The 15,084-nt window shown below is 50.1% G+C and overlaps 1 protein-coding gene across 5 annotated transcripts in view; it reads right to left on the minus strand.

Annotated features, from left to right (window-relative positions):
- The window catches only part of CNTFR (ciliary neurotrophic factor receptor), a 202,704-nt gene that overhangs the window by 151,603 nt on the left and 36,017 nt on the right, over positions 1 to 15,084 (minus strand). The gene's annotated exons all lie outside the window — the stretch shown is intronic.

Raw genomic sequence — 15,084 nt, forward strand, 5'->3', positions numbered from 1 at the left:
TTTGATTCAGAGACATGAAATGGGAGAGGGGAAAAAAAAAAATCCTGCAGCTTGGGGCATCTGTGATCTTCTTTAAAGACAGACAGCAATGCTCCCCAGACGAAACAGCACAGCAACACTACACTGTCAGCCCAGCACCAAGGCATTTACCCATGAAGTCTTGCACTGCCTAAGCCCTAATCCTGAAAAGTCTCACATACGTGTTAAGTGGTGCAGGGAGAGGCCACTCTGACTGAACCTGGGAGTGTGAAGAGGAAAGCATGCATGTACGGCTTTGCAGCACGGACACCAAGGACTGGAAATGGGAGAGGAACTTTCTGTGCTACGCCTGACATGCTGCCTAGTGAGATGGAGTCTGAGGCATTAGTATATCCAGTGGTGCCCTCCCTTATAGCAGGAAATACGCTTTTTGTGTTAGACAAATTATCAGTTGAGATCTGTGGTCATTATCCAGCTCTTGTGGCTGAGGTTGTGTTGTTCCCCCTGCTTCTATTTAAATGTTTTGAGGAGAAAAACAAACTCTTATGGATCTGCATTATTAAAAATGAAAAATAAGAGCCAAACTCCACTGGCAAGAGGAAAGTCTGGGAGTCACTCCTGCAGAGCTGTCTTCCCAAGGGTGACAATGACTTCAATCCTGGAACACCACAGGCTTTAATTAGCACCCAACCCTCAGCTGATGAGTTTTGCCAAAGTCCTCCCCAGGATCCCATGCAAAGCCTAGGCAAGTCACCAAGAGGATGCTACAGAAACACAACTACAACCCCCACCCACCCCCCACGTTGCCTACAAAACCTAAATAAATAAATGACACCCCCAAAACTCCACTGGATGCCTGATGGAGAAACCCTCATTTGCAAAATGCTGGGAAATAATTAAAAAGTTTGCCCAGAGCTTAAAAGGAGGGAAGTGGACTGTTTATCATGCCAGCAGCCATGGTGTGCCACAATTTATCATGCTTGTCAGGTGTCAGCCACCAAGAAATTTAACTCCAGCTGCCCCAAGCCCAGCAGCCGCAACGCCCCATCAGTCAAGAGCTGCTCTGCCAGGCACCCTGGAGCTGATGAGTGACTGGCAAGGAGGGGAGGGGGCTCCTCCCCACCAAGCCTCCTCTGGTTCTGCACTGCCAGTGCAACTCTTTAGTTTGCCTTTTTTTTTGATTTTTGTGTTTTTAGCCACAGATGAAGCAGGACAGAAGAGACCAGGCTACAGCAAGAGACAAGGCTCATTCGTCACTACCTGCCAGGGACCTGTCTGGGCTGCAACTCCAGCTTGGCAGGGATATGAGAAGAGAGGTGGGTTTAGCACTGCATACCCTCAGGGAGGGAGTGCATTATTATGGGTACAAAGCACAAAATCCTGATGCCTTTGCTGAGAACCTGCCCATATGAGAAGGACTGACACCCCCTGCCACCTCTGTGCCTTGCGCTGATGGGACAAACCACCCCTGCCACAGGTTCAGTAGCCCGGCTTTCCACATGGAAGTCAAAGCATGACTTGCTGTTTAGGAACTCCAGATTGAGGTCAAACGGGGTTTTGGAGGAATTTGGCATGCCCAAATCAGGTGATCAGCTGAAGGACCTGATTCAGGGCATAAGTTACTGCTGAGCCAACAGGAACATCTGTGAGCTAGGCTTCCCCAGAAACTGGCACCTGCCTTGGACTCAGCTCAGGTGGGCTCACATAAGGAGCAAATATTGCCAGCCACAGAGCAGGGACAAGTCCTGGGTCAGATCTCTGCAGGAGGGTTTGCATCAGTGCTGAGCCTACCCCGCATCACCAGGACTTGAGATCTCAGCAGTGCTGTGGTCAGGGCACTTCATCGGTGTGACACCTGCTTTATAGGGCCTGTCTGGGCTGCCCCACACACATACTCTAGCTTTGGCCATTTCTGTAGCAACAACCTGAGTTAAGAGGAACCTGCCTGCAAAAGCACTGTTTAAACAGGTCCCTGCAAAACCCTGGAGGAAGCACAGTACCCATGGCATGATACATGTCCCACGGGATGCATCTGCACAGTACAGACAGGGCTAAGAGATAACCAAACCACTTGCAAAACAAAAAAAACAAAAACAAACAAACAAATAACAAACAAACCAAGTTCCAAACACACAGCATTTGCCAAAAATCTTTCTCCCCAGCACAAGCCGGAGCTAAACCGTTCAGGGATCCACGGATTTTACTTGGACCAGCAGAAGAGGCCCACAGTTTCCAAGCCGCAAGGCATCCCGTGCAAGAGCTGGGCACACGTTTTGCACTCACGTGTGCTCAAAGCAGCGCAGTTCCTGCTGTGGGAACCTCTCTGCACACGCTGTATATAACACACCCACACAGCAGCGTGTCTCAGAGCCTCGCCACTTGGCGCAGGGAAGGTGGATTTTCGTGGCGTCAGCAACAGGCAGATCCCTGACGCCTGGCTGAAAACCTTCCCCAAAACTATTAGACCCTTTTTCACAGCACAAAGATACTAAAATTTCTTCAGCACAATGTCTGCAAGAATTTTTATGTGTTGTTTTCTTTTTTTTTTTAATTTTATTTTTAACTGTGGATAAACTAATGCCTTTTTCTCCCCAGAACTCTGTTCTGCGAGCAGCTTAAAACTCTCTTTGCTAAATTTTTCCAAAAAAATTCAGCCACAGGCAGAGACATAAGAAGTTTCAGTCCAAATGGTTAAAGGCTGGCGTAGTTTCAAGCAACTGAAGACAGGGGTTTATAATCAGAAGTGTCAGGCAGCCTTAATTATATTATTTCCTGAAGGAAATAGTTTTCCCTGCTGAAGTCCAGGAGTTATTAAAAAAAGTTGACCTCACTGGAACCAATCAAGATGGAGACAAGAAGCCTGTGATGGATTCTTAAGGCAGGCATATTCATTCATCTGTATTTTCAAGGGTCCAGGATTTTAGGACAGGTGTTCCAAGACATGCCTGGCCTTGTGACAGCCAATGGCTAGGAGCCAGGATGCAGAGCCCCCTCCCATCCAGCCTCATGAAGTGCCCTAAGCAGGGGCACATAAGAGCCCCATGCACCCTAGGAGGGTGCTTCCCTTTGCCTGGATCGATTGCCTCACCAACACAAGCAAAGAAAAACAGCCAGATGCTTTGTAGCTGTCAGGAGTACACAGTCTTTTTGTCCATCTCTTCCTCTGTGCCCATAAATAAAAGTGACAGCAACTTTATTTAGGACTTCTTCCAGTTAAGAGGGGATGGAAGAAAAGTGAAAAAATGAAATTGCAGCTCAGCAGAGGTGGAGGAAGAAGATCCTGGAAGCACAGCTCAGGCTATGCCACTGCTGCAGCAGCCTGGGTTGGTGGCAGCCCTCATGCTCCAAAATCAGCACCTCCACGTCCCCATCAGTGCTCCCTTCTCTTTTGCCCTTTCAGACATTGAAATCACAACCCCACATGCCCGTGTCTGCTGCTGCCCATCAACTCCCCAGCACTACCCAAGAGGCTCAAGCGTCTGGAGTGCATCAGAGATGGAATAACCATGTCTTCTTTCCTCTTGCAAGAGACTAAAAAACCCCAAATAATCCAGAGGAGAAAGTCACCTGTTCCCTGCTTGTACTCATAGCATCAACAGCAGCCCCAAAATGCAGCTCAGCCCTGTGCAGCTCACCAGCATGGCTGAGCAGGGAGTGCAGCAGCTCCCCCCAGCATCCACTACCACAGAACGTCCTGCCTGTTTTGGCTGTGACCTCCAGGTCTGTTGCAACTAAGTCAAAGAGCAGGAGAGAAGGTGAAGGCTGCTCTGCAAGAGGGCTGAGTACCCTTCAGATCCAGCCCCAGGCAAGGCCCCCTCCTATAGGAGACCACAGCCATGGTTTGAGCAGCCCAGCTGGGCCCCCTCACAGCTTCCTGCAGCGTCCCCCAGCAGCACAGCACCTCGTGTATCTCTACGATATGGCAACACGCTGATAGCACAAGCTTTGTGTCAACCTTCATCCCACTTGCACCACTGCGAGAGTTACGCCACAATCCAGCCCAGACTCAGTTCCCAGGTGCTTAGGGGCTTGACTGGAGCTAGCCTGGAGTTGTGCCCTGCACTTGCACACAAACACAAACACAGGCGTGTAGGAAAAAGAGCCCCTCCCCGTCCCCCGGGAGGGGTGCCCACCCCATGCAGAAAGGATCATTGGGGAAGCTGCGTGCAGCTCCCTAGGGGCAGAGTGGCTGCCAGTGACCTCATGGGTTTCTTCCACCGCTGCCCTCTCCGCTGCCATGAGTCAGAGATTAATGACAGGCCATTTGTCAGCACCGGTGGCATCATCACCAATCTCATTTCTGAGCAGACATCTGACCTTGCTTGCCTCCCCGAGACCCGTGTTACCGCACGGCTCCGGCAGCCTCCTGACAGCTCCCAGGGGACACAACGCAAGGCAGGGAACCAGCTGTGGCACAGCCTCATCCTGAGTCAGGATCCACAGACTAACCCTTCAGCTGCGGGACGAGCGGTGAGTGCCAACTTGTCCCACTGCCCTACCGTTCTCCCAGCTGGCACCCAAGAAAGGGTCTCCCTTTACTGAGCACTGGACTGGGTTATGGAGAAGGGAGATCTGTGCGCAAAGAGGAGGGCTCAGGCAAAGCCAGCCTTGCCTGAATCTCAGAAAGAAGGGGGAGGGGAGGTGGGGGACACACATGACCCTTGTCTGACTCCTGCATCATCCTGTGCCTCAGCCCCACACTACCCAACCAGCTAGAGGGATCAATGTGCAGTTCCAGCTGTGGCACCCAGAGCTTCTCCACAGTCAGCCATGGCTGAATTTTAACCCAGATCTCACTCAGTGAGGAGATCAGATAAAATCCAGACACAGATCCACCCTGCATTCCTAAGCAGAGCTTGTACCCATGTCCTGTGGTGTAGATGATCTAAGCCACAGGGCCCAGCATTCTTCTGCCCCAAACTAAACCATGATGGCACTGTCAAATCTGCTATGTGACTGTCCCTTGGTCACCACACACAGCATTGGTCCTCACAGAAATTGAGTAGAGAGACCACAAGAGGCACAGGGGAAGGGGAACAAAACATCTTCTACATCAGGGCACACCATGGCTTTTCAGCCTGGGAAGAAGGAGGAGGGAGGACAGGGACAGGATCTCAGGCTAGACACACTGTTGTTGGCCAAACCATGAAATTCACACAGATCCATACTAAACAGTGGAAAACAAATTATTTCAAGAGGAGCAGGAAATATTCAAGGAGAACAGGTCCTCTGACAAATGTTGGTCCTGATACAAGCTTTTCCTCAACACAACCCTCAGCCTTAGACAGCCAGATGTATCCCCACCAGGAGGGACGAGACAACCACTAACATGGTTCTTCTTCTGCGCCAAGTCAAGCCAGTCCCAGCTCTCACATTTCTCATAAGAGGAACGAATTAAAATGATGTGAGACTGGGAAAAGACCCACTCAGTTAAGATGAAGAAATCAGTGCCATTAAACGTCATTAGAATAATATGCCCAGAAAGCTTCATAAAAGGAGATACCATATGATTGAATGCTCTCCAGACCCTCATTTTACACAGACCCAAAACATCAACCAAGAGCCTCTTCTAACAGCCAACTCTCACGACGATCAGAAGGTCTGAGGTTTTGTTTTGTGATGTGTTGTTTGTTTTTTTTCCTGAGGAGCTTTTGGGCTCGATTGAAACTACAATTGCTTTAGCTCCTGGGGGGGGGCCAGGGGAGGCTGGAAGACAGGATAAAAATCATTTTTCATTAAGCTGGAACAAATGGCATTTTTGCTTGTCAAAAATTTTTGATACAACTCTGACAGACTTAACCAGACATATAAATAAAAGATTTAAATCCTTCTGCTTTCAGAGCTTAAGAAAAACCTGCTGTCAGTGCCATGCCAGTACAAGCTCTCTCCAACAGGTCGCACTCCCAGGGGGCTGCCACCACCATCCCAGCACTGATACCAGGACAGAGGGCTGGTACCTGCCACACCAGCCGGTTCATCAAAGTAAAACCCCACCAGCTCACGTTATCCCTGCAGCCTGCCCTCTCCAGGAGCGGATCAGCCTCCCCAGACTCAGCCAGCGAACAGCCGGCTCCAGGGGCAGGGAGGTGAGCAGCATCGATCCCTTCCCTCTCCTGCCACCATCCGTATCCGATAGCGGCATCGACCGAGAAGTGCTGAATGCTGTATTTCCTCAGCCACCTGGGCTGTGCACCAGCAGCCATCGAGCCTCCTTCCCCATCCGTTGTGTCAGCAAGGCAGCCGCAGACGCCGTGACAAGATGCAGAGCGGTGTCGAAGCCCATTTCGAAATCCTTCTATCCTATTCAAGCCAGAGAGGCTTATGTGCATGGATTTATACTGTTTGCCCCAATATTTAGCTACTGAGCTGACTAATCTGTGTGCAAGAAAAACCCCGGTGGCTCAGAGGCTGAGCAATCTACATCATTCATCATTTAGATTAGCTATTGTCTTAATCCTCTTTAAACTACTGTATAATACATAAGGGAATGGATGTCCTATATGCTCGGGATATGCAGAAAAAACCTAGGCTGAAGCCCAGAAACTTGGACAGAAGCTAGAATGACAAATCCTACCACAGGAGAAGCCACAGAAGAAAAAGGAAACTTGTTGCACCCCCTGACAGCTGGTTTAACTTCTTGATCTCTCCACCCTAGCAGCCTTTAATTATTTCCCAGCCAGTTTCCTAAAGCTCCCCTGCCCTCTCCCTTTAGCACAACACCGTTACAAACCGCGGATTCCAACCTGCACCAGCTCATGCAATGTAGTCAGGCTGCTGCCCCGAGGATGTGCAGCTCTGCACCGTGGGTGATGGGACGTCCCACTCAAGCATCACCCACGGCCGCGGTTCTCTCAAAAAGGCAACAGCTCTGCCCAGCCCAGTGCCAAGCTTCAGGCCATACCTGGTGAACAGGCAGGCTCAGGTCAACAACTAAAGCCTGCTTGGCTCTCCATGATCATGCCACAGATTGCTGCAGCACCCAGTGGGAGGATGAACAAAACCAGGATTCTTTACGGAAACAACAAGGAGTTGGGTGTGCAACAAGACAGTAGCAAATGAGGCTTTAGTTCCCTGTCTGCCAGAGCTGAGGGAGCTAATAAACAGACAGATGAGCTAAATTGTCTTCTGAACCTCTGTATCAGTATTCACATTACAGAGGCTGCTTCCAGCAATTCCAGAGTATTAATAATAAATGCTACATAATTACAGCAGACTTGCTTTGTCCTCTCTTCCTGTTTACTGTCAATGTCTCAGTAACCCTGTACAGCCCACAGCCAGCTCTTTGCCGGCCCCAGCCCCTCCACAGGTGGCGCAGCCCTGGCATCACCAGTGGGTGTCTCTCCCAGCTCCTTCCTGGGGAGGTGAAGGAAAGATCAAGTCCTGATACCACTTAGAAGTGATCATCTTCTACCTGTCAAAGCCCTGACAATGTTGCTGCAGGGCATGAAAAAAGTGTATTTGGGGGCTCCGCAGCACCCCCAAGCTGGGATGAGCTGAGGACTGTGCACTGTGCAAACAGTATCTCAAGTGCACAGAGTTGCAACAAGTCACCAAGAGCCTCTTAAGAGTAAATAGGACTTTATGGCCTCTCCTGGTTTTAAACTTCTCCAGACTTGCAGCTGGAGCTGCCTTCCCTATAGAGGTGTTTTTTTGGGGTACCTCTGCTCCAGCCCATGGGGACACTTCCTGCTGCACCCAGGGCTGCAGGGCTGCCAGTGGTGACAGCCACCGGGATGCAAACCAGGAGCAGTAACACTGCACACTTCTGGGAGCTGGAAGCTGGCTCTGGAGCAACCCCAGAAGGACATACTTGTGGGAAGACACAGGAGACAACCCTCAGGTCCCAAGTCTGGCATCCAGGTAGGGAAGAACTAAGTTTTGGGGTAATCAAGTTTCAGACCAAACACCTCCAGCTTGAGCAGTGGCCACAGTGGCTCACACCATTCTCTGCAGCACCATGGCCCCTCGGATCCAGCTACTCTTCCCAAATATCCTTCTTCCCAGGCAAGCTGTACCGAAATGCCTGCCCTGTCTGATAATTTCATACACTGATCCAAATGAGTCTTAAAGACCCTCTGGCACTTTACCCCTGAATTTTAGAAGTGTTTCGTCCAATGTAGCTGCAAACTGAACTCTGGAGCCTGCTTTACTTCCCACGGGACTGTCTCTGTGAGCATTTCTTCCTCAGTTAAAGGCGAAAAGCATCAAAACTCCTTAGAAGGGTTCAACTTAATGGTGCAATAGCAGTTTATATCTGAGCACAAGTTTAATTTGCACCTTTCAGACTAGCTCTCTCTTTTCCCAGCCTTGCAGGGAGGCTGTCATGGCCCTTAACACAGCTTCAATAATAGAAGAGAACAAATACTTCAAATGGGATTCCTCTGAGAAGAAACCAATATGCAAAACAAAGTGTGCCTGCCTTCCAGTGCAAATTAACTCAGCTTCTGCCCTGACTCCAGACCTTTCCAGACATAAGACCTATTGGACGGCAAATGAATGCCAAGCAACTCAGATGCAAATCTCTCCCTGAACAGAGAAAGCCTCAAATGCTAGGGGAACACTTGGTTCAAACAGCATTGAGAAGCCTTGAAATGGAAAAAAAATCCCAACCCAAATCCAGGTCTGTCAGTCACACAGGGAAAGCAAGGCTGGAGTGACAGAAGAACATCTGTCCCTCAGACACCGGTGTCTCCCCCTCAACCTGGGACACGCAGAGCATCCCCCAGCGCTGGGGGATTCTCCATCCAACCGTTCTCCAATGGTTCCCCCACCTGCACACATCCACTTGGTGTTTTCTGTGCCTCCTTGCCAGGTGAAGCATAGAAGAATTTTTCTCCCTCTACAGAGACACAACTTTGAATTCTCAGAGACTGAAACAGCAACCAGGAATAAATGCTGTAGAGAAAGAAAGACAGTGCTTCTGTCCTAAGATGAATAAGGCACCGAGAAACGTGAGAGGGACAGATGGTGCAGGGAGCAAGCCAGAAGGCAGGAATCCTCTGGACTGCTTACATGGGAGTGTGCATGCCAGAGAAGGCTGGAGCAGAATGAAGATTGGGAAAAAATGGGATCATCATCATCGCATCAAGCTCTTCCTTGTAGGACAGTATTGGGAAGACTATTTTGAGAGTAACATGGCTGGTAGACAGCCCCAGAGTGCAAGAAAGGACAAGTTCATCCCCACTGAGTGGCCTTGGACTGATTACATATCTGCTGGATGTCTCTTTCTTCACTCACTGCCACTTTTGGCAGGGCAGCCCCAATTCCTTCACCACAGGGACCTGTGCAAAAGGCACTCAGCAGGCTGGAGTCCCCACACACCACCATGGGATGGTGCAGCCCAGAAAGCAATAATCCATATGGATAGGGAAGGGAAACCCATGAAGACTTGCAAGGAAGATGACATATGTCAACCCCAGAAAGGAAGATCCCGAGCTGGCTTGGACACACACAACCTGTGTTGCTGGAGGAGCTCCCACACTCAGAGGGAAGGGACGGCCCTGCCAGCCCCTCACGGCATCCGCCAGACACACGGACAGGCTGTCACAGCAGAATGGAAAGTGTGGGAGGACAGTGAAGTGCCTGGACTGATCCCTGCACGGTGATGTTGTAAAGCAATGTTTGCCCCAGGATTATCAGCCAGTGCTCCTAGAAGACAGAAAAGCATTAGTTTTCTGAGGCCCCACACTCATCTCCAGGGCAGCCTGCATCCCAAATCCCTGCCAGGGCTGTTACCCTGCTTTCCAACAGTGCCCATGTCCAAACCCACCCCCCAAACCTCAGGATGCTCCTCGGCAGCTGATGACAGCACACTGCAGGCTGTGTGAGCCTCTCGTGTCAGCCCCCACTGCAAGCCATTTAAAAAAGAGACAGCAAGTTATTAACTACAAATTAAGCTGCTAATTGATACTAAGCTCTGTTAGCTCTAGGGGAAACAGAGGTAGAGCTGTGCCCCTGACACCACGGTTCACTGACTGCAAGTGTAATACGAGGGGCCTGATCTCCCCAAGAAAGCTGCTGAGGACACAGCTGTACATCTTCCAGCTGAGCTGTGCCTGCCAGCCCAGGGATCTCTTAATACTTCACTTCTTCCATCTGTGATCTTCCTCCAACCACTGTGACAAGCAAAGGTTCAAACACGCTCTCCCAAATGACAGTCAGACCCCAGTACAAACCCTGTCAGCACCCATAAGTGCCAGTGATTGCCTCCATCAGACTTTTTCCATAACACAGCAATTAGGGGTGACAGCTCCAGGGCTTCACCCCACAAATAAAGATCTCCTCTCTTGTAGGGAATGAAGTTTCCCGACCACCACATCCCAGAAGCACTTCCAGGTCTGTACAAGAAGTCCCAATTTTGTTTGGCCCTGTGTGGACTCCTGCATCTTGCAGAGGATGAGGAGATGAAGCGTTGCAAGGATCGGTCCACACCAGGCAGGTAAGATGGATGCCAGCCGAGATCCTAGAGTTTAAGAAATCCCTCCTGCACAATTTCCTCAGCTCTGCCTTTTGAAAAACTCAGAAACACTGCAGAATTACCTCCTCTCTTAATAAGTAACAGGTAATAGGCAATAAAACAGTAATACTAACAAATAATGAATAACAACACCTTAATAAGAGGCAGTAAAGCTCTGAGTATTGCACCACTTTGTCTCAACTTTGAAGCAGATGGGATGCTCATCTCTTGCACAGGGAAGCTCAGCACTTGCACGCATTGGACAGACCTGCCTTTTTCAGGGGCTCTGCTGGAGCAGGACCAGTTCTGCTGGGTTTGGCCATCAAGCAGCCAATGCCAAGGTTTCCATCCATCCACTCTGGCACTGCCCTTCTCTTTTGGCAGTCCAGTTAAGCCTAACGAATCACATCCAGCACAAGCAAACACAGGAAGACTTGGCGACCACGATGCTGTGCAAGCAGAAGATGAATAAATAAAACTGACTCAAGTTGACAGAAGATGCCAATTCAGTGGTAGACATTCTGTAGTGAGGCATCTGTTTGGGTGACTTTGGCTAGCTGAGCAAAGAGGGCAAAAAAAAACCCATGACAAAAGCCAGTTCTGCCTTTTAACGAGGGAAGAACTCCAGGGATGTTTTATGCTATTTCAACATTTAAGTTTTGGGTTTTTTAAAAATAAAGAGGAGTATATGTCTAGTTACCAGAATGGATTTAGAATCACAGCTATAGAATATTGTAGACTGACCCAGATGTCAACCTAATGCCATGCAGGTGGCTCAGGACCGGCCAGCTCAGGTACAGGGGCTGCTGCAGGTCAGGACTGGGCAACTCAAAGATGGGGCTTTTCCCATCTCTTATTCCTCTTGCAGTGTTTGACCACCACCATAGGGACAAGATACTTCTCAGTGCCTGACAGATGCCCCAAATTGGGCTGTGGCCTGCTGCCCATCCCTGGGTGCTTCCAAAAACAATTCCATTTTCAGCCGCTCCCTACCCATCAAGAGGCTCAAAATTGCAATGATGCCCCCCTCGACACCGTGCTTCACCTTCCCTTCCCCAAGCTGCATACACCCACTGCTCCCAGAGTCTCCAACATCACTCCTGTCCTCCACAAACCATCCGAGCTACTCAGCTGACAACCACCAAGGAGCTTTGACATCACTCCCCCAGGAGATGATGGTGGAGAAATGCTGCAAACCAAGGCAAACTGCACAGCTTCCTAAGAGACAAGAAACCCTTCCCAAATCTCACTGTAGCCATAACCGACTGTCAGTTTTTCTTTCAAAAAACAAAGAGCCCTGCTCCATGGTAATGCAAACAGTTGCTGTTCCAACACAGTTCCCCCCGCCCTTTCCCTTCCCTGCCCCGTTCAATTTGAAGTCAATTACAGGAAGGTTAATGGGGCAGAGAGGATGCCAGTCGGCTGGGTAATGATGTCAAAGCACCTGGCATTGCCTGGGCAACAGCTAGGCAGCGGGGATGTAAATGAAGGCACAGGATTGCACTTGGTCCCTCGAAACGAGCTGATGCAATTGAGCGTATCAGCATTAATGAACATGGAAATGATGAGAGAGCACCCAGAGAAACAAGACACTGATGGGGAGGTGGGAGCTGCACCCACTGCAGGAAGATATGGCAACAAGCACCATGTTCTGGGTGTCAACAGTAACAGCCTCCACAGTGCCGACCTTCCCCCGAAGTCTTCACTCAGATGTGCTTCCCATGGTTTAACACTCAGGCTTTGCACACCCGAGGCCAAATCATGTTGATCTGCTGAAAGCTTCCTTCATGCAGCTCCTGGCTCCTCTCCAGACAAGCTGTGACAGAAAGAGCAAGAGGGGAGATTGTGTGCGTCAAGAGGCCACATCTCAGAGTGACCTGATAAACATGGAGCCATGGCAGCAAAGACCCAGGGGCAAGAGGTGCACAGGAGCAGAGGTGCTTGAGGGCACTTCAGTGCAAGGAGCAGTGACCTGCTCAGCAGGAAGGCTGTTCCAGCAGTGCAAACCAGATTCTCCAAAGCTTGCAGTCCACCCATCATCTGCAATTGATATTTTGAAGTTTTCAGGCAGAGGAATGGGAGACTTTATATGGGATGTTTCCTGCCAGTACAGCACTTGGCACAATGTGTTTCCATGGATCAGGATTACAGGGTAGCACATCAGAGTACTGCAAGCCTCAGACACCTGCAGAAAGCCATTTCCAGCTTTGGTCCACCATCCAACTGCTATGTGTTCTCCCTAGTCCACAAGCTCCATCAAATCCCCCTCAGCACATTTACTACTTGGAAAACCTTCACCCCAATGCTATTCAGTGTTTTACTATTCCTGGTGTTTTAGCCCACTCCATGTGACCACTCTCCCTCTTTCCTCACTCCATTCACACTCCAGCACAGCTGCAGTGATGAAGATGCCTTTGGTCCTCATGAGGAGGCCATCCAACTCCAAATCCCAGTGGCATAAGTGCTTGTGCCCCTCTTAAGCTTTCTGCTCACTCTGTTCAGTTCCACAGTCCGCCCCCAAAATATGCTCCAAGGTGGCAACAGCTCCACCAGCAGCCACAGTGAGATCCCACAGGGGTTCTGCTGCCCCTATAAAAGCTGCATTAGATGGACAGGGGGAAGCTGGCAGCGTTTCTCACAACAGCATTGTGACTAGCAGAGCTTGCACAGTTGAGACGCAGCTGTGCAAATGAGACCCCAGCAACCACCCCCCAGCCCCAGTGATTCTCCACAGGCGTGAAGAGCACTATCAGGGACACAAAGTAGCCGACGCCGCAGGGAAGCAGTTGGGTCATGCATCCATTTACAAGGTCAGCGCCCTGTGCCTCTTTAAAGTACTTCACTTTCACCGGAGGCAAGTCAAGGTGACTAGGACAGACTGTGCTGCTGCTGCCCCTGTTCCCACTGATGTTCCCTGCTATCCCTGCCCTTGCAAGCCCCATGGGAACTCAGGGCATCCTTCTCTGGTGTCTGGAAACGGCCCAGCAAAGCAACAACCTGGGCCATAAATAACACTGGCAGTGGGCAGAAGCAGAGCAGCCGTCTCTCTGCAGGGACCGAAGCATCCCTGGCCAACCCATATGCAGTCTCTGTGGGACACAGGGCTTGCCTCAAGCAAACACCTTCCAAACATCCTCCCTGCCCACCACAGCGGGACCGGGAATGACTGGGCTCACAGCAGTGCCGTCCCAATGCCAGGTCTCTCCTTGAGTTGCTTTTAAATGTCAGCAGTAAAACAGCTACACAGAGTGAATTAAATGGAGGAGGGGGAGGAAAAAGGAGAAAAAAAAAAAAAAAAAAGAAGAGAGAAGAGAAAGACGAAAGGGAGAAGAGACAGTTCTGCTAATAGCAAGTCAGCCAGAAGTCTCAGAATCCATTTGAAATGCGTAGGGCTTAATTTAACTTAATGGTTTTGTCAAACATTGGCACTCTGTTAAAAGCACAGGAGAGCTGGTAATCCAAATGCCAGTGGCTCTGCTTTTGCTAGTCACAAGAAAGCTGCTGTTCCAGTCCCCAGATAGATCCATCTGGTTTCATGCAAGCAGGAAGTATAGCCCTGGCTACTGCAGTCACTCAGGAGGGCAGTTCTGTATTTACTTAGCACTGGCAGCAGCTCTGGCTTTGCCCAGAACATAAAAAATAAACATAGCCACTGCATTTCTGAGCTTGTACATGTCTTAAGGCAGCTCCAGGCTTCTCCTGAAAACACAGCTCAGTCAGGGGAAGAAAGATTTGCAACTTTCCCTCGGGAAGACAAAATGAAATCTTTCACCTATGTGGACTTTGGAAAGAAATTGAAAGAAAAAAAGAATAGTAAACAGGCAGGGAGAGAAAGACATGAGCTGCAAGCTGGCTCCCCATCCAGCCCTTTTCTCCCTCCTCTCTCCAACAGCACTAGGTCAAGGGCCCCCAGCAAACCCTGTGAGATAGAATGGGGCTCAAACCCAGGGCAGCACTAGCTCTGCCACTGTCAAACCTTCTTCTAGAGGAAAAAGTAAAAATTCCTACCTGCCATTTAGGATGATTTTCCTCCTGCAGACTGAGCCTGTCTTTACACACAGCAGGGACAAGCAGAGGGTGTTTAAGCCTCCTTGCCTGATGCCCTATTCTGGCAGTAGATTGGGAATTCGGGACATCTCATTTTGGTTTTGTTCCCCCTCTGAGGGCACCCACCAGTAGATGACTTGCAGGACCTGCTACTGTGTGATTCAAGCCACTGAGACAGAGGCACACTGGGAACAGGGACCAGGCCACTCTCCCCTTTACAGTGACAACAGTCCAGTAAGGTTAAGCTTGCCTACAGAGTCTTGGGTGGAGGCTAAAACATCACTTTTAACCTTTCGACCATGTGTAGGACATCAGTCACTGATCTGTCCTCTGCGCCCACATCCTCCCAGGCAGCAGCTGCCACCACAGACTGGTGAGATGTTGGGAGCACAGCTCTGCCCACCTCCCCAGGCCCCTGTGATTCCAACAGCAGATCCCAGAAACCTTCCCTTCCCTAAGGCAGTCTCCACTTCCCAGCACATTTCTCAACACTCTCCTCTGGCTCATTGCAGAGAACCCTCCCTGCCATGTATCCCAGGCAGAGGGTTTGTTTAGGGATCCAGCACTAAAGGCAGCACTGCTGCTGACCTCCAAAGCAAAGG

This window comes from Myiozetetes cayanensis, unplaced genomic scaffold, assembly GCF_022539395.1.
Source record: "Myiozetetes cayanensis isolate MyiCay16 unplaced genomic scaffold, myiCay2020 scf4, whole genome shotgun sequence".
Taxonomy (NCBI): domain Eukaryota; kingdom Metazoa; phylum Chordata; class Aves; order Passeriformes; family Tyrannidae; genus Myiozetetes; species Myiozetetes cayanensis.